Genomic DNA, 24,097 nt, shown 5'->3' with positions numbered 1-24,097 from the left:
GTCCCGCGGTCATACATGAAACTTGGATTCGGAGATCGACAGCTTATTTCGTTACCCACTCCGCCCATTGTACCGCAAGTCGTTTTCCTAGTTCCGGAATTTCCTAGTTCACAAGAGCGAAAAAAAACACTAAAATTCACGGGTGATAGGTCACTCGCTGCGTGTGATTTTAAATATTTCTTTAAATTGAATAGTCATATAAACCTTTGCATCTAATGTCTGCTTAATCAAAATGACTTTTTTAGAGTGTCCGTTTTTGTTAATTTAGCGAAAATTGCAAGCTTTTCCCCCACTCTCGGATCGCGCGGCGTTACCACGCAAAGTCGTTGCGAACTCAACTACACGGGCTCAGCAGAAATGTATGTGACGTAATGGGTTCGTCAACGGTGCGGCGCGGGGAGGATAACGTTGATAGCTCACTGTACAGTTTAAAAGTCGAGTCAAACCTTACGCAATTTCTACCTTTTTAATTCATTGGAATTCTTATTTTTCATCTAATTTTCTCAAAATTAAAAGATTCTCTATTAGAAAAGCAACTTTTTACCATGGTTTTGGCTGAAAATGGATTTTTCGTGTGGTTACTTTTTATTTGTGAAGATGTTTTTGTCTCGATCCTACACCGATCCAGAACTAGGAAAGATGTGTTCATCACTTTCGTTGATCGATCCTGTGAGTCCAAATATAAAAGCTTAGATTTTGAAAAAAAAATTGAAGTATATCCAAAACACAAAGTCGACTTCTGACCATATTTCACTCGAATTTGAGGATTTTTTAGCTGCAGTCTTACTGAATAATTTTCGCTACCCGGAACTAGGAAAATGACTGTACCAAACCTATATGAACAAGAGACCGAAGGAGTTTTGTCTTATGAGGGGGAAGCGCTGTTGATGTACACTTGCATGACTGTATTTGTAACTATCAAACCCTGTCGGCCTAAATGACTTTTGTGCGGAATAAGTAGTGCTTACTGTTTGAATTAAGAGTATTTTTGTCAAATAAAACAATATGAATGAAAATTACTTTATGTCGGGATTGACGACTAAGCGAGAGCGGTCTGTGTAATATTCCTGCGGTACTGGACTCCACGTGGCGTGCGGTAAGTAGTGATCACGCACAAAATTGTGCGGTTGATCGGCCTCTTTTTATAATCAAAGCACTAAATGTGCGCTACAAACCCAAAGAGTCAGAGAACCAGTTTAGTTAAGTTTTATACCAAGAAATATTCCGTTTCAAAATTATTTTTAAATTAAAGCAACTTGAATTTCCTCAGTGATTCAGCGGAACTGTGGATGAGGAATTGACCAAAAAAGCAGGAATGATTTTTTCTGTATGTACTGAAGCATTTCAAATCCAAGTATTTTTTCATTCGAAAAAAAAGGAAATGTTGACAGGTGCAAGCCATAATACAGTCGGCCAATCAAATATCACTTGTCGAAGTACTTGTGCATTAAAATCTCGACAATTTGAACCTCAGGGGAATGGAGTTATCCTGAAAAAGTATTTATAAAACTAAACCACTTCATCGTGGTACGTACTTTCGTGTGGCAAAACTTGCGTATCGCTTAGTCATTCAACAACGTGAAGCGCTGCTATTTTTTTCACTTGGGCTTCCTTATGTGTGGTCCCATGACCTTTCTTTTTACGGTCACATGGCTGCTGCAGTGTCAGCGATTGGACTGTCTGAAGGGGACTACAATTGGGCCCGCGTTGCAATCGGGTTAGTTTCAGCGTCTTGAAAGCCAGGATTACACAGTTGCAGCTACGTTGATTTATGCAACGTGCTGGTCCTCGTCAGGAAAGAAATGAACTTGCGATGACTCCTGACCCTATATAGACTTCCGATTGTTTCAACGCCGTTTGAAGCATTTTGGTGGCGGTTTTTTGAATCAGAAACTTCAAAATAAGTGGATGTAATGGTGTGGGCATTGTTCGAGTTACAGTGGTATTTTTGTACATAAAACTTTAAGCCTTTTCACCCGTGACGTACGTAGCACTGATCTGGTCCGCACGTGACACGACCAGCGCTCATCATTTGTGCACGCCACATGCGTTCCGCGTGTCCGTGGTCATGCAGCATCCGGGACATTTCCTTTGAGCGTTTGCAGGTGCGTATATCATGTAGTGGTTTGCAGCTCTGTTCTTTTTTCTGACGTTTCCCGTGAAGATTTGTTTCATACACCCGCAAAAAATTTGCAAATTGAAGGTAACAATTTCGTTTGATAAAAAGGTAGGCGAGATTAACTCCGACGTTTAGAACAATGTTCTGCTTGCTTCCTATGTACCAAAAAGAACCGTGTTTCGGGCACATGATCCACGGGGTTGCGCGCAATGCCATTTGTTATTAGGCGATCTCTTTTCCGGGTACCCGGGTACCCGATGTTAACAAAAAACGGGTACCCGGTTCTAAAAATACCCGCAAATGCACACCCCTAGGCTCTATGTCTCTACACTTTCTGTTACACAGGCCCGGGCATAGTGGGGTGTCCCGATACACCATAAGGTGTAACAGCAAAATAAGAAGAGTGTACCTTAAACTTTTAATGTCATCCAAAGCTCATTAAATAGTCACAGGATCTTATACACGGTATAAGGGACAGAAGAACACCAAGTTTTGCCTCATTAAATATGCACCACATTTTGTACATAGTAAAAGGGCCACAAAAACACCAAATTTTCACCTAATTAAATATTCACAACGCATTTTACAAAAAATATCTGTATTAAATTCAAATAAATAAATTTGTGGACCCCCATACATTAATATCTAATTGTCTGATTTGCCAGTGGGCATACTTTTACTAGGTTAAAAAAGGATGGAGTATGGAGAAATATTTACAAGATTTTATACAGTCTAAATGGTACATATTGCAATTTTTTCACAAGATAGGTTATTTGTCAAGTTCCATTAATTTTCTCTATCAGAGCCTGACTAAATATACTTAATCTATGAGCTAATTCAGGTGTCCAAATTTCAATTGAAAATTATAAGTTTTCAAATTTTTCTGTACCAACATTTTTCTACATAAATATATATAAATATATCTAATCAAGAAAAATTAATGAAGAAACTACCTAATTTCAGAGTTTTTGTCACTCACTCGGTTGCCACGGGATGGCCATTCTCATCCATGACAACTTGTCTTGGGAGTACTCGGCTGTGTTCCTCACTTGCGACAATTTCTCTGTCCAGCCACATCCGTGTTGAGGTTTTGCCCTGCACCGTCTCCATTCTCGTCTTCCTTGGTGGGGATGTCTCAGACTGAGACACTTCCGGCGGTTGCTGGGGTTTGCCCTCCTCTTCCGCAAGAAAGGAAGATGCAGTGGATTGATCAGAAGGAGGCCTTCGCCTCATCCCTGATCATGTGCAGCATCCCACTAGGCTCTCCTCCAGATGAGTGGAGGTAGGGACCGGGGTGTTTGGTAAAGGAACAAGACCACTTCTCCTCCACAAGTGCTAGTTCTCAAAATAACAAGACAAGTCTGCCACAACTACCTAATAGTATATCGGAGGGGCACCTTACAAGCCCTTTTAAGGTACTGGCTGGGCGGTGACATGTCTTGCTCTTCCAATTGACTTTATTACTGGACTCTGAGAACCCATGCAATTCTTCAGTAATGGCATCTCCCATCACATGAACATCATTCCCGACCTCATAGGCCAACTCTTCAGATGAACTCTTATCATCTGGATACTCTGTCAGCTTCATAGGGAGGTTTTCAGCCACTTTGTACCAAGGCTGACATTCAGACTCGTCTGAACTGACATACAGCTTGAGTCCATCCTCAAGGATAACCTTGGGTTTGCCTCCATTCTTTGGCTGGATGCGCACCATCACATCCGACAGCTTTTTCAAGATTAACCAAAGTCCTTCCCACCAAAGTTGGAATTTGGGGTAAAGATGTTTCCCCTTGGCTGGGTTCTGAAGCCAAACCATCTGGCATTCTCTTAAACCGATGTTCAAATACCTTGCTGAACATGGGCAGCTTTGCCGAGGCATTCCTCGGCTCTTTTATGAGCACCTTGCATGTTACTGTGTGCAGTGTGTCTGCAAAGTCCATGGTTGTATCCTCAATTTTGGGACACCCTGTCACCAAGTCTACCATCATGTCATGTTCGGGGGTTCTCCAGTTGATTCGTGTGTTGCGCACCTGCAAAGTGGTGTAGGGGAGGAACGCATCTCAATCCTTCCACCTACGCTTTGGATATTAAGTAGCATTGCCACATTTTTCACCCAGACTCTGTTGAACCTGTCAACCGTGCCATCTGTTTTCGGATTATAGGCAGTTGTCTTGTCTTTGTCACACCCAGAATTTGGCACACCTCTTTGAACACATCTGCCTCAAAGTTGGAGCACACTTCAGAATGGAGCTCTTAGGGTACCCCAAACCGACACACTCATTAACCAGTGTATGGGCGACTGTGATGGCATTGGCATCAGGAAGTATGAATGCTTCTATCCACTTAAAACAATAATTGCCAACTACCAACACCCATCAGTTACCATTGTCCTCTGTGGGCAATGGCCCAGCAAGCCCTCCTTGCACAGACATCACAGTCTTGGAGAAATGACGTCCGTAGACATGCCTGGCCAAAAATACCTAGCTTTCACTTTGGCTGTGGCCAGAGTTTTAGGTACCCCCAAGTGACCACTACGTCTCCCACCGTACAACTCGGCTATGACTTTCTTGCTAAACTTCGGTGGCATCACTAATAGCCACCAGATGGACTTTCCATCTTTGGAGTCCCATCTCCTTTGAACACTCGGTCACCGACCTCCAACTGGTCCTACTGTGACCAATAGGTCTTGGAGGTCGCTGATAAGTCAAAAATTGTCTTCCACTGTTGGAAGTCCTTTGCTCTCTTCCTTCAACCCTATGAGCCAACTCATGATGTCATCCTACGACTGGGCTTCTCTTAGAGCACTAAAAAAACCCACTGCAGTGTGGCATGGCCAATTCTAATGGTTACCTTCCGGCCATATACGTGTAGGTATTATTTGAAAAACTTCATATATATCACCACATCCAACAACTCTTAATCTTCGCGAGTGACACAGTAGTTTTGCTCAGGTTTCTGAGCTTCCAACTCGCATAAGCAAACACTTTTTTGTCACCATCTTTGACCTGGGACAGGACTGCCCTGATGCTGTCACCACTGGCACAGGTGTCCAAGTTGAAGTCGCCTTCAGGAACCGCAAATGACAGAACTGGAGCAGGTGGATCCAGCCCTTCAGCTCATGAAATGCCTCAACAACTCTCAGTCCACACAAGCTCCTTTGACTTCTCTGTCAAGGCAAGGAGTGGGCTTGCAATCTCTGCAAACCCTCATATGAACCTCTGGTAGTCCGAGGCAAGACCCAAAAAGCTTCTCTTTTCATACACACCTCAGAGTTGTCACTGCTTCAACCTTCAGTTTGTCTGTGTTTTCATTAAGTGAAAAAACCCGGATAATAGAGACATGTAATTTTTTGATTTGGAGTTTTTCCTGCTGTTACTCCCTTTGATCCAAAGAACACTGTATGTTTGCCTTTGGCCCGAGTCACCCAACCACCCATAGAGCATCCTCTTCCAAGCTTGTGGCCAACAACTCCCCGGCCTGCTCTTCACTCCCAATATCATTAGAAATGGTAGAGGTACCCTTCTAGAGCACTTTTCCACTATACCGGTCTGGAGTTATGTTTGGCCAACGATTTTGTCTCTACAATCTTCCCTTCTGACCCGAGTCACCATGGACATGTGCCTCTCATTTCAGTGGCCAAGGACCCACTTATGACAAGTCTACTCCTTCCACTGACTAGCTGTCCTTTGCCTTCACTAGTCAAGTTGCAAAACTTAGCAGCTCATATCACTGTGCACCTGTTTAGGGGTACCCTTTTCTACTTCAGAGACGAATGGGTTAGTACTTAACTCACCCTGTTCCACACCACCTTGCCTTGAAGGGAGCAGCGTCGGGTTATCAATGACTTGACTCTTGCATTCCAAGGCGACTGGCATTGACCCTGCTTGTGGTTTCATCCATGAGCCTGGGTCCTTTAGAGGCGTAATCTCCAAAAAGCTCACCTCCCTCCCTACTTTGGGGGCCCACTCATGGTGTCTGGTGCCCTCCTTTGCACTTGACACTTGTCTCCCCGTTGCACCGGAGACATATCCAGAAGTCTTTTTTGGCAACCTAAGCTCAACATTGGTATCAACCTGATGGAACGCATGCCGAATCCCTGCTGACCTGCCCGTGTTCCCTTCCTTTGGGGAACCATTCGACTGCAGTGCAATCGCAGCATCCAACTACTTTGCAATGAGGCCTTTTTCCCATTGCAGAAATTGTGCTTCGATTTTGCAGTTGTTGTATCTCGGCCTGAGCATCTGAGGTGCCTGACAACAGCCCCAACGATCTCACAAAACAACAAACAGTATACAATGCAAATCAAAACACAGTGTGCAATGGAATAATATCACAGAGAAATCACGTAATCACTCACAGTCATCCCACTTCTGACAGCATTTGTGGTAGGGATCTCCCCGGGCCAAACCTAAGTTTGTTGGGCCGGTCTAAAACCTGTGGGAGTATAGCCGCTCTTCCCAAACCCAAGCTTTCGCCAGACATGGATTTGACTGGGTATACTTCATTACCAGGGTCCTTTAGTAGGATTGAGGAAGTTAGAGTCCTGCCCGGCCACTTTGATTTCATTGTGAAAATTTCTGAAATTTTAAAGAATACAATTCTGGGGAGGACTTTTGAGGATTTGGGAATGTTTCTAGGAAACAGGGTCTTTCGATGCTGTCCTTATGTCTTACTATGGTATGTGAGTAAATTTACCATTATTTTGTCCTGACTGTCAGCTTGGACGAGTTTGGCCTCACAGGGAATGACAAAGATGACTCCGACAGTAAAGGTATGTACCTTGTCCAGAGACTATATGTGAAAGATTCTAGATTTAACAGAAATAAATCAGCAGTTTGATACAGAACTCTGCATTGTGACTTACAGTGCCCAAGAAATTTGACGTTAGGTGCACACATTGCTTGATTTATTTGTCGGTAATTTCTTCATGTGCTTTTGAAAAGAGATGAAAAAATTCAACAAAATCTAAACTCAGCAAAAACAGAAGAAAAAGTGAAGAAAATGGAAGTTTAATCTCCCTCTCTTTATTTGTGGTGTGTTTTGTAATGAAATCACTGGTCTGCTCTCAAAGCTTGAGTCAACTCTTAGAGTGATGTTAATTTTATCTCCTTTTTGTTTTTCCAACAGAATTAAAAAGTAAGCCTTAACCACTTGAAGTTTTAACCTACTCTTTGAACTACCAAGGTGCTTGACAAGACACTTTCATACAAACCTTGCTGGATACTGCTAGATTGTTAGGAGATCAGATGAAAATGGTGGACTGCATCATTCCCAAGGTAACTCATGAGGAAGTGACAAAGCATATGGCTCCGCCTAACAGTCTTCCGATTAAAATCACTTTACTTGGGGACGATGAGCTGAGTTGGTAAAAACAATGTTGCTTAACCTAGCGCTGTGATTGGATCACTTACCTCTATTCTGCAAGTTGGAGTGGGTTCGAAGTGAGACTGCATTTTTCCGTACCCAACACAGTGTTGTACTGGATCACTTACCTCTTGTCTAAGAACGAAATGGATGGACATCACTTCTGGAAACACAAACTGGCTTATGTTACATGGTAGTTTAAATTCTATGCAGCATCTTAAGGTAACAGTTACTGAAGTGTTGGAGATTGTTGTATAAAGACTGTTTGCCTACAAAAATTGAACTCAGTTGCTTTTAAAGTAGTAAAACTCTGTGTTGAATTTACCTTTTTTACATGAACATAGTATTGCATAACATTCATTTTTATGAGCTGCCTTTAAGGTTGAAAAATTAAGCGCAAAATATGGGCGATTTCTATGTAAGACCAAAAAAAAAACTACAAAGAAGTTTTGAACTGGGTATCTTTGAAGGAAGTTGTAAAACTTGTAAACAATCGTAATGTATGTTAAATACAAAGTTACCTTGTTACGTTTAGTCCACAGTGAAGTTTTGTACAGATTAACTTTTGAAGTACGTGTAGTTGAACAAATTTGTAAAAAAAGTAGGTTGCCTGAAGATTGACCTGTTAATTTCATTTACATTCGATGGAACTGTATTTCATTATTGTGTAATTTAGTTTGGGTCTTGCACCACTTGAGTTTAGATTGTTTGCAGTGTCCATGTATTTTGGAAATTTGTATCCTCCTCTTCTTCAGACTCTTTACCTGTAGTTCATGCATCTTGGTTGGTATGATGATTGCCATTGAACAAAGGAGGATTCTGCTCTGAAAGCTTTTAATAGTCAGCTGAATGAGATGAAATTATCTAAAAGAATGAACTACGATATTTGTGGAAGCAGCATGAAATGTAGCGGTGCAACTTTGAAATTAAATTCCACCATTGGGGCACGGTTTGTGACATTTTGACACCTTTGCAGCTTAGGTATAAGGGGTCCAAGTTTAGATTTGTTATTTATACATGTGTAATAGCTTGTTAACTCCTATTAGTTTAACCTATTTTAGAGCACATTCGAGTGTTTCAGTACTATACCTTGCGAGTGTAACAAGGATGTAACACCACTTCTGGCAATTATGGTATTTAGTTATATGATATGAAAATGTTCCGTCGACGGGTTTCATGGATTAGCTCAGAAAATTTAAAATACTTTTGCTCAGAACAGGTTGACGAGCAAAAACGTGTTCCCTGATATTTATTTGGAGAGAAACTGGTGCTACAAATGTAAATGTTTTGCAAAACAAAAATCTCCAACAGGTTATGTCTCTAATATTTGTTCTTAAGTATGCCAAAAGCGTCATTAAAAATGGTTAAAATAAGAATTCTGTTACAAGTTAGACGAACATTATCCATACCAATTCAGAAACTGCAAGGGACATGTATCCCTGTCCAGGAATTTGTCCAAATGTCACGAAACAATTAACTCATGGTACAATCCAAACTATTTTCCCTCAAACGAGTATGGAAGATACGAAAGCTCCGTAGTGCCGTTAAGTGTGTATTTTCAAAAGTGAACTAAATTATTTCGAAGACAGGTTTACACGAGATATAGTTTTCGAAAGTTTGTTTGAGACAAACATTACCCAGTTTGTTCTAATGAAATCTATATTTAGAAACATTTCTATTTTTCGCAACAAATCGTTTTAGGAGATATATTTTTCGATGAAGTTTGTTTCCAGGAGATATGTATTTTCAGGATTGGATTCTTAAAAAAAAAACGAACTTCAAGATAATACAACCCCTAAAAACGAATTAAAAAAATCTGACAACAAACATGGAAAATTTAATTCCAAAAATAGAAACGTTTCTACTTACAGATCTTATGGGAACGAACTGTAGAATGTATCTCGAACAAATGAACTATGGAAAAAAAACAAAATTTCTAAAAACGAAACCGAGTTTAAAAATAAAAGTCATAAAGACGAATTCTGAAAGATATACTTCACATCTTGAAAATATATAGTGGATGGCACTACAGGGCTTTCGTAGGAACATGTATAAAATGCAGACGTTAGTTACTATGTACATGTTACTCGATACTTCTTGTAAAAGACATGCAATAAAATTAATATGAAGTTTCAAAATGGACATGATGCCTCAGTGAATATATTATTAGTATCTTTTAATGCCTGAAATAAGAAAATCTTCTTTCCCCCGATTTGGGTCCGATTTGGGTCCGATTTGGGTCCGATTTGGGTCCGATTTGGGTCCGATTTGGGTCCGATTTGGGTCCGATTTGGGTCCGATTTGGGTCCGATTTGGGTCCGATTTGGGTCCGATTTGGGTCCGATTTGGGTCCGATTTGGGTCCGATTTGGGTCCGATTTGGGTCCGATTTGGGTCCGATTTGGGTCCGATTTGGGTCCGATTTGGGTCCGATTTGGGTCCGATTTGGGTCCGATTTGGGTCCGATTTGGGTCCGATTTGGGTCCGATTTGGGTCCGATTTGGGTCCGATTTGGGTCCGATTTGGGTCCGATTTGGGTCCGATTTGGGTCCGATTTGGGTCCGATTTGGGTCCGATTTGGGTCCGATTTGGGTCCGATTTGGGTCCGATTTGGGTCCGATTTGGGTCCGATTTGGGTCCGATTTGGGTCCGATTTGGGTCCGATTTGGGTCCGATTTGGGTCCGATTTGGGTCCGATTTGGGTCCGATTTGGGTCCGATTTGGGTCCGATTTGGGTCCGATTTGGGTCCGATTTGGGTCCGATTTGGGTCCGATTTGGGTCCGATTTGGGTCCGATTTGGGTCCGATTTGGGTCCGATTTGGGTCCGATTTGGGTCCGATTTGGGTCCGATTTGGGTCCGATTTGGGTCCGATTTGGGTCCGATTTGGGTCCGATTTGGGTCCGATTTGGGTCCGATTTGGGTCCGATTTGGGTCCGATTTGGGTCCGATTTGGGTCCGATTTGGGTCCGATTTGGGTCCGATTTGGGTCCGATTTGGGTCCGATTTGGGTCCGATTTGGGTATAAAAATGGGGTGGAGGGGTACGGGGACTTGACGTCCACCATACCACTCCACCCTTGACCTTTGACCCTTGACCCGGATTCGATCTCGGGTCTCCCGGTTCCCATGCCGTGACCTTAGCCACTGTGCTCTTTGGGTCCCCAAGGGATATTTTGCTTTTTTCTTATTTAACCCTTAGAATTATTTCTTACCTTTGAATAAAAAAAGTGCCCTCCCTTGGATTCGAACCCATCATCTCTCACTCCAAGCACAGTTCTTCCACACTGAGCCACTTCGATTTCTGAAAGAACATATTTTTTTTTAAATATAACCCTTAGGTTGGAATATAAATTTGAGTTTGAATTTTGAGATTGACTTCAAAAAGTGTCGTCTCTGGGAATCGAACCCATCATCTCCGCTTTCAAGTACGATCCTTCCACACTGAGCCACTTCGACTTCTGAAAGAACATGTTTTTTTTTTAATTTAACCCTTAGGTTTGAATTATAAATTTGAGTTTGAATTTTGAGAATGACTTTAAAAAATGTCCTCCCTGGGATTCGAACCCATCATCTGTCACTCCAAGCTCGGTTTTTCCACACTGAGCCACTTCAATTTCTGAAAGAACACCTTTTTCTTTTAAATTTAACCCTTAGGTTTGATTTATAAATTTGAGTTTGAATATTGAGATTGACTTTAAAAAGTGTCTCCCAGGATTCGAACCAGCCTCCCACACTTTCCAGCACGGCACTTCCGCACTGAGCCACAAACATCTCTGAAGGAAGACCATTTTTTTTAATACTTAACCCTTAGGTCTGAATTTATAAGTGAAACTGAAAAAAGTGCCTCCCGGGATTCGAACCAACTTCCCACACTTTCCAACACAGCACTTCCACACTGAGCCACAAACATCTCTGAAGGAACACAACTTTTTTATATACTTAACCCTTAGGTTTGAATTAATAAAGTGAAATTTAAAAAGGTGTCTCCTGGGATTCGATCCAACTTCCCACACTTTCCAACACAGCACTTCCACACTGAGCCAAAAGCATCTCTGAAGGAACACCGGGTTTTTTTTATACTAAACCCTTAGGTTTGAATCAATTAGTGAAATTTAAAAAAGTGTCTCCCGGGATTCTAACCAGTTGCCCACACTTTTAAGCACGGCGCTTCTACATTGATGAGCCACAAACATATCTGAGAAAACACTGATTTTTTTATACTTCACCCTTAGGTTTCAATTAATATTGAAATTGAAAAAAAGTGTTTCTCCTGGATTTGAACCAGCTTCCCAACATTTGTCACGCCGTCTTCACACTGAGCCACAAACTTTTCTGATTAAACAGTCTTTTATATACCTTACCCTTAGGTCTGCATTTATAAATTGGAATTAAAGTATTATTTGAGTCCCCGCAATCCGGACGTACATCTCTAAGAAAGGTGACTTTTTAAACTCAAACCTCAGAATGCAGTTTATTCACTGCAATTAAACAGGTGTATGTATTGCAATTTCAACCCATCATCTCAAACCTACGAACAAGCTGCTTCTACGAATACGCCACGAACATCTCTTGGAAGATCAGTGATTTTCAAAAACAAACCCTTTCATTTTAATTAGTCAAATGCAATTAAAACCCGCAGCAGATTCTATCGTCTAAAGCTTACGAAAATGGCCCTTGCACACTATGCCGCAAACATATCAAGAGCTTTTGTCGTGCAATCTGTAGGCTTTTCTGGAAGAAAAACGGAATTCAAATGAGCAACGAAGTGACCAAATAAGCAAAGAAATGAGCAGTAGTATATTTAATTATTTATCCGTTTCTTGCCATATGAAGATTGTCCTTCCAAGGATCGACGTGAATAATGTTTCTGCAGTCAAACCCCACGCTTGGCAATGGTGTAACAAAAGCTTTGGACGGAGATATAACCTATGGAGACATATGGAAAGTGCACAGGGAGCAGAGAAATCTAAAAGGAATGAAGTTGACGATGAACTGAAGTGATTTATTCTGAATATTCTGACATGCACAATTCTGAATCCTATTTTAAAAGGCACGGATTTGAAGAATCGGGCACAGAAATTTGTAGAACTGAATCTACGTAGGGTTAAAACGAAGAACAGTGAAAAGTCTTCAGTGCAGTAGCAGGCAGGTAAGTTGGGGCTAAACAAACCCCCAAAACGAAGATATCCTTTAACCTTTTTTCTGCAATTCGCAAAATGTAATTACTTATTTGATTCCAATACTTATTATTTTGCTGATTTCAACCACCAGTTTCCGAAAACATCGGCAGTATCCCTATGTGTATAAATTTAAACTAAAGTCCTACTTGAACACCCCACGGCCGTTTTCACAAGAAAGAAAAGAAAAAAATATTTACAACTCGAAAACTTATTTATTCAGGTCCCTTAAAGGAAACACACTTCCATCAGTCCAAGGGTGATGGCCACGCCCTCGGAGCTTGTATTTCCTTGACAGATATCCAGGTCGTTGCCAGTCGGTGGGTCGGTGAAAACTTAGGAGCTGGTGAATCCCAAAGCAGGGGTCAATCTCCAGGCAGTCGGGCATACCTTCCCGAGATGAGACAGATGGTAAAATCGGTACAACACATATTTAGTGTTCTAAAATCTATATAGGTTCAATTGCTATAAATCCAATATGGCCGCGAGGTGGTGCATCGGATCAATTTGACAGCTATCTCCTCTCCTGTTTGGGTTATGAGAATAAATTTGGTGTCTATCTCTAGGTTTTCGGAGTCAGGGAATCCATTCTCTTTTCTTTCTTATGTCAGGCCACTTTACCAGGCACTATACTGAAAACGATAATCGCAGCCTTAAACATTGGGTTAATTTGTAATGTGTTTTCTCTAATTGGTGCATAACTCTTTTTTGATGAGAAAGCACTTAATGATAGTGGTCTTGGTAGATGCTATAACCCGACAGGTTATATGAATCGACACAAGAGGATGACTTGAGACAAAGTTGTACTGTAGTTGATGTGGTTTATTCGGCTGGCTCGATGTGCGGCTCTCTGCCCAATTGCTAGAACTCATAGGGATTTTATACATTCGCTGGAAATTCCATTTTTCATCCATCATACAAGTTTCCTTGCCTTATTAGGTATTAGCTACTATTCTTTGAATATTAATACAGCGTGCATGAATATGTTTGGTTCATTAGGATTTGAGGGTAGGGTTAGTCAAATTAATGAACACTGACTTTTCCTTATAAGGCTAGTGGGCTGCCTCATGACCCATCCGGTCCAGCCCTGCTTTCCTCCCCAAGGGCCTTGTGGTTCAACTAGTCATTCCTTAAGTGAGGCTCATTACTTGGAAAGCGGTTCTACTGTTGAAGGTCAATCCGTGCATTGAACTTAAGTAGCAATACAACATGTGCTATTGTAACATGGTGATAATGCTCAGAGGACACGCTTTCGAAAAAATCACGCGTTCAATGAAGAGGACAAATATCATGCTGCAGCAACATCTTATGAATTTTTGCAGTCGATCTCTTCTGTCATAAAGGTAGTTATCGTAGTTTTACGTACAACTACGAAGAACAGACGAGAACTGTAACTTCACAGCAGGAAAGAGCTATCATGGACCATTTTTACCATCTTTTCAAGAGTAAAGTTATCAAACGCATAACTTCGGTTTGAGAGGATCTCAAAGATATGAGTGAAGAGTATGACCTGGATGAACCACCGATGACAAAGACGTGCACTCTTAAATTAAAACTGACAGAGATTTCGTGATGTTATTGCGTTTTAAAAGTTTGGTAACAACCCAGCTAGTGGTGCATTCCTCTGCAGTGAATCCGATATCATGTTCGGCAGCGACCCTTGAAGGCCACTGACTACAGGGAAATTACTTGTCATGACCAAGGCATTCGCAAGGCTGATTCGTCGTAAGATATCGAACGGACAAGCTCTAAAATGGGCGGTACATCAACATGAGTTGTTCGATCTGCTTAAAGTCACAAACCTCTTCAGTGCATTTTTAATGGAATTTGCCGGTCAATAAATCCCAGAAGACCTACGAATGCAAACAGTTTTGCCACAGCTTTGAATAAGGTTGAAGCAGAGAAATGTCTGTAGGCTAATCTGCAAAGCTGGGAACAGAAGGTCACTGGAGAACGACTTCCAGTAGAAACGGCTACAGGTTTGACCATACATGGGATCACTGGAAGTAAAGAGGCAAAAACTCTGTTCAATCGCTGCGGGGTTGTTATCCCTTACACAGATGTCCGAGATTTGAACAACAACTGGCAAGGCCCGTCACCGTGCAGCACAGATAGATGCAACCACCAGGTTTCGTCCATGGACGAAGCATATAATATTTGATAACTCGGGTGGCAAACAGCAGTTTATGACAGGATCACACACCACTCATCGCACAACGAAGAAAATATTCCAGGTGAAGTATTCAGAAATGATCAAACACCTGCTACTACTGTGCGGAAGGAGTTGGACATCATTGACCAGGAGAAGACTGACTATGAGTTGTTCCAAATCTACACAAGAAGGGAGCCTCCACCATCATTTCCTGAGTTCAACGACGAATACAAGGAGTCCACGTTATACTAAGTGCGGCATTGGAACAAAACATTGCCTGGGTTTTGGTCAGTGCTCTTGGTGACGACTGCCTTGAAGAATACTTCCCTTAAATAGAAAGGAGCATCTGGGATTCGTTGGTTCTTGGACTTCTTTCATGAAAGTGTGACGGATTGCTCAACTTCGAAGTGCAAACTTGTATCTCCCAGTAGTTCCTCTGCCTACGGGGAGAATGTAATCAAGTGGTACATGAAGATTGCTGAGAATTTGGAACTGACTTACTTTTTGCACATGCAGATGAGGTAATCAATAGCACGATGTTGATAATTTCACATGGCTTGACCAGGTGTGTAATAGCTGGGTTCTCTTGCAAGCATTTGAAGGTCGCCACTTTGCAAGAGGTATTTACCTCAACGAGCAGTAATTTGAGGTAGACCTATGCAGCACAGGATTAAATCAGCAAATGCCCCCAGCCAGTTAGACCAGGAGACAAGGGAGGTGATTTGAAAGCTTCGAAGCAGTCTGATGCTGAAAATGTACGATCACTTTTTGACTTCCTAGTGTTCAAAAGCATCTGTTCCTCCGTGATACACTTTGAAGGGACACAGACACAAATGATGGTGGAGTATCTCAAAGATGTACCTGCGCTGTAATGTCTCATTGCAGCAGTCAGGGGGGAAAGCAGCGGAGCGGGCCCTTCTTCCTAAATGAGTTTGCTTTTGGCCACATCAATTATGCCCGATCCCTAACATTCCAGCATGTCAACCTCCAAACCGTGAAGATCAATCACAAAGACGCCTGGGCACACTTGGTGGAATATGGATTTGGAGGGTCACTCTGTGGTTAACCTTTTTCTACCATTTACGGAGATCTAATGACAGAAACAACAATCAGGGTAAAAGTTTGAGGTGGGCTGATATGCAAGGAGGATACAGTACCACTGAACAGACAACAGAAACATTCATGAAGATTAGCCACATGATGGCAAATCTCAAAGCTGTACTGAAAGAAAGATTATGTGTACTGACGTCTTCAACTCACAAGGAGACTTCCATCGAGGACGAAGGAAACCGGACAATTATTTAAACCCATTCGAATTCCTGACTGGTCCTGCTCGTCACATGAAGACGGGTGCTGAACTTGACAACAATATTGTTATTGGACAGTTGTCATCAGCGGAAGCCAGAAAAACAGTTCAACGAATATGAAAATAGCAGGCTTAAAGCTATAGGGAAGATAGAACGAATTTTTCGACAAGATCATCAATCTCAAAATTAAAACTGGTCATACGTCAAGAGAAAGCAAAGAAAGAAGTGAAGGCGGTGAATGTTCTAGTAAGATCGACAAACACTTGGCTTGTTGGTAGGCATTCCATTTCTCCACAGTAGGTGCATTCACATCCTTTGACAACAGTACCACTCGCTCTTTCGACTCTAGAAAGGGATCCACGACACGGCTCTAAAGCTGTGCTCCAGTCCAGAACCTCCAGACAGCAGCCCTTGGTTGATTGACGGGATGGGAGAGGTTAAGTCCGTTTCTCATCAACCAACGTGGGGGCGTATTCTAATGCGTTGCTGCAGTTCGGCACTTCCCCCAGCAAATAACAAAATACTGCAAACGGGAACAACATTTAATTCTTTAATACAACAAAACAGCCAACCCAAATTCGTCGAGGGAAATCTGGTGGAAGAATCCAAATCACAAGTTCCGAGCAAAGTTTGCCGAGGGGAAAAGATTGGGACTTATTCCAGCGCAATTTTGAAAAACAAAACGGAGCTTACAGAGTTTCTAGTCACCTACTACAATTCCGAACCCATCAGAGGGAGACTGATACTTCCTATAACATTGAGAGGAAAGCAAGCCTAGGCTGGTGACAAAGGGAGTGTCCAGGAACAAGAATCGTGCAACTACATTGAAGTCGACACCAGACTAATACTTCACATAATTATCGCAGTGCCAAAGTGCAGTCATTGTCAGAGCCACTGATACAGACATCCTTATTCTTCTGTACTCTGCTAATAATATAGTTAAGCCCTCCGTATGACTGGATGAAGGTGGACCAACGCTATACCAGTATCAGTAAGCGAACCACTTTGAAGACAAAGTGTGTCAGGTTCTCCCAGCTTACCATAGTATCGCAGGGTGCAATACGACATCTTACCCATAAAGAATTGGAAGAACAAGTCCTTCAAGAAAATGCCGAATCAGGATAAGTGCCACCTCCTCTCCAAACTTGGGTCATCAGTTGACTCTGTTAATGACATCTCCAATGCTAAATTCTTTCAGACCTGCGTGTATACCAGGGAAATGTGCAGGAAAGACATGTCGAAACGAAGATCAAGATGTCAACATGCACAAGAGGAAACCAAGTGCTAGTATACTACCAGATCAAAATAGAGCCGTTGAACACATTAAGGGGAGTGATCTACAGGCACATATTCCACCAATGCCCAAAGCTAACGACTGAATATTCTTCCATCACAAGCAAGGGTTGGAAAAGAACAGAAGAATGCATTCGACCAGTATAGTTTGCCTGGCAACAACTGCCACCGAGTTAAAATAGCAAACGAAGACAAAACCAGGGTATGTTCCTCAGGATCATGTAGATTTACTTTTTATCCTAATTAAACATATTTTTACTCCATAAATTGTTTTTTTTTCGGAATCACCATTTAGTTGACAAAATCTAAATATTTCTCACACAGAAAATGACTATGACGCAGACGCTGACGAAACAGTGAAAGCGAGTGGACCGCCTCCATATTAAAAGAGCAAAGCAGTTACCAAGTGTAGAGAAGGGGAAACAGCAGCAGCTTACAACGGGGGGGGGAACAAGGTAAGCAATGCGCCATTCAGATATTTCCTTTTCAGATTTTTTAAATCTTTGTATTAATATCTTTCCGTTTTACAGGCCGTTTCGACTATGAGGCAGAAGTGGACAAAACTATGCAAGAAAGAGACCGTCAACCATGTAAAACGAGCAACAGAGAAGCAACCCGTTCAGAAGAACAAGCGTTTCAACTTCGTCAAAGGTAATAATGTAAAAAAGTTTAAAGACAACTTTAGCAAGGAACTCATTATTGACCATTGAATGAACACAAAGTAACTTCAATAATTTTTTTTTAATTGCACGTTGTCCGACTAACTATGAATTCTCTGGAGATAATGAAGACTCAACCACAGAGGAAAGTGACATTCAGCAGAGTTCTGATAGCTCTTCTGACATTTGTGAAATTGTGGAATCCGAGATTGACGTTTACAGTGACTTGGACATTAGCAAATGTAGCCGTTTCGAAATAATAATGCTCTCAAAACAACAAAGAACCAGGACAGTTTAAGGCTCGACAAAGTGCTTGTAGTTTATGGAAATATATTCCAAAGGATTCGATGACCTTGATAACCTTTGTTTAGACCCAAGAAAAAAACCTAACCAAATTATGGTTACAGGTCATGACGATCCTGTTTAGTTTACTGCCTGATAAAGTAGCGTGACATAAAATAATCGCAAAAATGGAGTCCCTGAACCTGAAAACCTGGGGATAGACACAAAATTTATTCTCATAACCCAAAGAGAAGAGGAGATAGAGCTATCAAATTGATCCGGTGCAGCACCTGGTAGCTTTGTTGGAGTTACAGCCTTTAGAGCCTATATACGGATTATAGAACACTGAATATACGTGTTGCGACTTTACCATCTGTCTGCAGCTTCAACCTCAAATACCAGTGAAAGAACTTTCACATTTTGGCCACAGATACTGCTGTAAATAACTTTTTTGGGATTTGTGGTGGCAGTCTTGGATTTCAGCCAAAAATTGAGGTGGCACATAGTTTTATTTCAAAGAGTATGGTCTAAATTAACAAAATCCACTGGCAAAACATTGACCCCAAAACATCAGTTCTTACCTGGCATGGACTATCTACAGCTGGGAGCGCTGTTATCATGATGCAATCAGGGAAGATGCTACTTATCACCGGTTTTGGGGTTCGAATGATGAACCCTAAATTTACTCAATTAAAACCTTTCTATGAAAAAGATACTCGTTGGCATATTGCCATGTACTTCAAAAATTAACGAAAAAGGACATTTAGGCAAGCAAAATAAAAACAAAATCAAACAGTTGTCAATGCACATGTCACGCTGCTTTGATGGTTTCTAACCTGAATGACATCACAGTTTTGCTCATGAGTGTGGAAATACTCATTTGAAGGATGTCATGAGTTTCCAGAAAGTTTTAACAACCAAGTTCCAAATCTTAACAGCAATAAATGACTCCAAGACTTTCCAGGGAAAGTGAATAAATATCCTCAAACTAACCTTCAGGAAGATTGCCAAATTAACTAAATGATAAAAAAGACACAAAATGAACTCTATACACAGAAATAAGAAAGGTGAGAAATTCACCACTGACTCACAAAAGCAGACAGAAACCTGACTCAAGCAACGCACACTCCTTTTAGGAGGAACAAATGAACAGTGATAGTGTCTCTGCTGGTCTGCTCTCCAAAACTAAATGTGGCCAGAGTATGGGGTCAGTAAAGTTATATGGGCAGAAGCAAGGGCCAAAGTAAATAAACAGGGGGATACACTAAAAAAAAAATCCAGGGGAACTCTAAACAAAAACTGTATTTTTAGAGGAGAACTACTTCTATGAAAATATGCTAGCAAAAACTATAACAAATTTTCAGCTCTGCCACACTTGCCCATCTTGGATCGTTGCTGTCTCCAGCAACGCAAAAAAAACCCCCGAATCTTTATACAATTATAAATAAATGCATTTAGCAGCAGACTACAATTAGGGAAACATAGAAAAGTGGAAACTCTTTTTATCAAACTTAATTATCTGGTGGTGGAATGACACAGTGACCATCTGCGGCACTGGTGTAGACTGATGTTGTTGCCGATGTTGCCTCATATAGCTCATTGTCTCATTGTGAAGACTTGGCCAAAGGAATTTCTGCCGCACAAGCTTTAGTACCTGTCCACAGGTCAATGTATCCATGCTGTGGTGATGAGGCCCCTGAAAACCTCCTCCCCCATTCCACGGGGAAGTACAGGCAAGTACCTGGCCTTGCTCCACCTGTCTTGTACAGAAGTACACTTCCAGATGCTCTCACACATGAAGTAGCCTCTGTACCACTTTTGGTTGATACACCACCATCCTTCTACTCGTCCTCTTGGCACTGGCCAACTTAAGCTCCACCTCTCTGGGCTGGATCACTCCTCCAGGCTTGTTGTACACTTTGGCTACATCTTGTGCCTCCGTTGTCTTCGCTCGACTTGCTACTCGGCGGGGCAGTGGTAGGGACTTCATCATCAGGACTAGACGAAGGGTTTTAGGGTGTTTCTGCAGGATGCCCGGCTGCTGGCTTTCTGGTGGGGAAATGGGTGGTATGATTATCTTCAAAACGCTTCTTCCAGTTTAGTTGTGACTGATGCACACTCAAGGTGTGCTCTAAGCTCTGGATGCAATGCCGCTGCCTCTGTTGCTCTCAAATAACTTGGGTTAAAGCCAACTTCAGCATTTGGATGTGCTCAAACTTATCCTGCCAAGCTTTGGATGAGGGTGGGTGAGGACCAGAGGTTGTCGTTGGTGATGGTGTGGGTGTTGGTATGTGGCTCCAATGCAAAAATAGGATCACTGGGGCTGGTAGGAGAGAGTTTGAATTCGATGAATTCTCCTTGCTGCACAGTTGTGTGTGGAAATGTGTGTAAGATGTAAGTGTGGTGCACTGTGTTCCAATCTTTCGGTTCAATGGTGGATCCATACATAAGTATTACTGTTGCCCAGGATGACTTGGCACTTTGCTTGGCAAATCGCAATGTCATTTGTTTCTGTGACACATTTGCCAGCAAGAATTTCTACAGCAAGGTTTTCATGACTTAGCCCTCAAAGTGAAATTCTCTCCCATCGGATATCAATTTGAGGTTGGTGTTTCCAATGACGACTAGGGAGCCATCGGCCTAATGGGCAGACTTGTTGAGCTCTTGCGTATGTTGGATCCCATTCGTTCTGCTGTGGCCTCACGGATCATGTTTCCTGTCGCTCACCTGTCTATAGTGACACAGATATTGCAGTGGTAACGTACAGGGACTGTCGTACCTGAACACGTTGGGTTGTCAATGCTTCTGGGACAGGGGGGATCACCAGTACACTCATTGACGAGGGCGCAAGATCAGTTGATTTGTCATCTGACTCTTCAAGACTGTTGGCAACTTGACATACTCTTGCAATGTGTTTGAGGTCTGGCTCCAGTAAGTGGGGGTATTCACTGAGGAAATGCCAGAAATCATGCGTCCCACTTGTTTGCAGAGATGGCAAGTTTTTTGCAGTCTTGGCTGGCTTAGGACGAGATCCAGTCTGGCTTTGGAGTGACAATGAGGGTTCATTAGGCAGTAATCCGTTGTTGAGGTGCACATTGACCACGCACTCTCAAAAGTGTAGAGCTCATCTAATGAGTTAAAATGTTTCCAATGTTGTCTCTGCGCCTCAATGTGCAATAAAGGTGCTCCTTTATGAATCACGGCCAAACACTAGACTTAAAGAATGACAGAAACAACTTTAATGTCACAATAACACATAAGTGTAAAAGATAGCGGCACCCGAGTGAGCGGCCGGATAACAAGTCACTAGAGGGCACCATAACACAACTGGCGGAGCATCTGTATGCTACTAACTACCTAAGGAAACATAATTGGACAGTTATGATGTGTTATCCAAACGGCTTGTGGCTTAGTGGTCAGGGATATTTCTTTTGACTAGTACAAAAATATGCAAATATCAGTCAAGACAAAATACTTCTGACATGACTGCTACAACATGACTGGCCAGGGGCAATTGATCCCATTTGGTCGAACTCGCTGTACAAGTGTCCTCCAAAATACTGGGAAAATCGTCTACTAATGCAAAAGTATTTTGTCCATGAAAACAAGTCTGAACATGTATTTATGTACACCACTGTGCAGGTAATATACATATGAAAGTTCTCAATGAGAGACCATGAAAATACCGAGTGTCACGTACAATTAAGAAGGTAAAATTTCACTCCTGCACGGCCTCTACACTACATGTTTACATGAATATGGGAGAACACTGACATCATCGATGTGGTTATGGGTCTTGAACTTGCCCCAAGAGACAAGCTGGACAAACCTTTCATCACAAAGGCCATCTCCTGGACTCATGCTTGCTGTGCTTGAAGTCTGGGATCCAAGGCAAAGGTCAAGATGTTGCATTTGCTTTCGGTGCTGCCCCCGCCAACCCAGGCCTCTCATCAAACCTGATGTTCACTGCAGGTATGTGGCATCACATGTCTTAACCTGACCATGAGTGACACAAGAATTTCAGTCAATGACTACCCAATGTTTCTGAACAAAAAAGCCCAAAATCTATACATCCAAAATGCCATTGACAATGGTGCTAAATGCACTGATTCTAATGGGTTGGGGCACATTTCTTTTTCAACATTGAGTATTTTTCATTATACATGCTAACTTGTTGAAAGCAGCTGTAGACTCTGCTTTCAAAAACAAAATATGATTCAGTTTAAGAGTGCATTATCCAGTTTTTCATGGTTCCCCTTTGGTCTTGTGCCCACCTCTTCCTCTTGGTTGTTCTTGTATTTGTTCTTGTATGGTGACTCCCTCGTGACTGGTGCCATGCTGGCTTCCTCCAAGGTACACTGAGGTAGGATGTCACAGTGACGGGAGCCAGCAGTTCTGGCTCACAGTGGCTGATGATGTTGCACATGACCTGCAGAGGAGATAAAAAAGTAGTCTGCGAATGACTAATGCCTTCATGATCACTTGTCAAGTTATTATAGCTGATTTTCTACGATCACAAACTTTTCACTATTGAAGCAATTAGACCAGCACATTACCAAAAAAGACCAACTTGAGGCTTCCATTCAAATTCAGTCAAAAACTATTCAAACAAGCTGTAACAAAACTGCAACAAGTGCAGCAAAAGCATTCCTTTGTTACTCTGTTCACCCTCCTACTTGTGACTGGTCTTGTAATGGCGTCGACCACGTTTTCTTGTTGACTTGGTTCAAAACTGGCCATCCAAAACAGTGCCTGATAATGCTTAAAGTAGGCCTACTGAAGTTCATTTAAGCTATACTGTCGCAGACACCAAAAGAAATAATAAACTACATGTGGACACTTAAACTTTTTAAACATAGAGTAGAGGCAAGAGATAATGAACTGGGGCATTGATTTTGTTAGTCCTGAGAAGAGAAAGCCAATCGCAGCAATAGAGGAGTTTCACATTAGCGCCGTCTGCGCATATCCGCATCAAAACCAAGGCTCTCTTTGTTGAACTTGGTTGTGCGCGCCCACTATGTCGACACAGTACATGCAGTATCCGGTTCGTAAGTGTGACGCCACTGCAGTTTAACCCACGCCCACTGCACATGCAGATACACAACCATCGCAGTAGGCCTACGTTAGTTCACGGTAAATTGCTGTTATTTTTCTTTTGATTTTACATGTCGAGTCATCCTGAAAGACTCTTCCACAAAAATTTGCATCCTGAAAAGTCTGAATTTAACATACCTTTTTATATTTTGTGTCTTGATTCCTTACTTTCAATTGTCTCATCGTATTAAGAATTGAAGCCGACACATACAGCCTCGTTTTCAAACGCAGAAGTGTGCAGATTGGGATCCCTCTATTTGTCTTGTTCATGGATACAACACCCTGGTTGGGTTTAAGCAGGTAATTGAAGGCTTCTATGACATGACTTTCTAACAGATCACCAGGTTTTTAATATCCTTGCATAAACATCTGGAAATTTCCAAAAACATACTTTGGCAGTGATCTGAATGCACTGAATGAGAACATATACCGACTTGAGGTCCAAACGTGATGGTTTGTCACCAGAGTTTTCTACCCTCCCTGTCACAACTTTTTAACTTCACTGTTAATGCCCAGTGCTTTGTCCAAAAACCTGGGTAAGCATTGGGAGGAGGCCTGGAGACAGAAATACTCACTGAAATGAAATTAAACAATGCCTCACTAAAAATATCTGGCTCACCACAAGCTGATGCAGGTGGGCAAAACAAAAT

General features: G+C 41.9%; 1 protein-coding gene across 2 annotated transcripts in view; it reads left to right on the top strand.

Annotated features, from left to right (window-relative positions):
- Positions 1–24,097, top strand: part of ube2f (ubiquitin conjugating enzyme E2 F (putative)) — a 70,863-nt gene that overhangs the window by 15,970 nt on the left and 30,796 nt on the right. The window lies entirely within an intron of this gene.

Source organism: Acanthaster planci, linkage group LG03 (assembly GCF_054643075.1).
Source record: "Acanthaster planci isolate LZ-2023a linkage group LG03, COTS_SCS, whole genome shotgun sequence".
Classification (NCBI taxonomy): Eukaryota; Metazoa; Echinodermata; class Asteroidea; order Valvatida; family Acanthasteridae; genus Acanthaster; species Acanthaster planci.
This window is presented reverse-complemented; position numbering and strand designations above follow the sequence as displayed.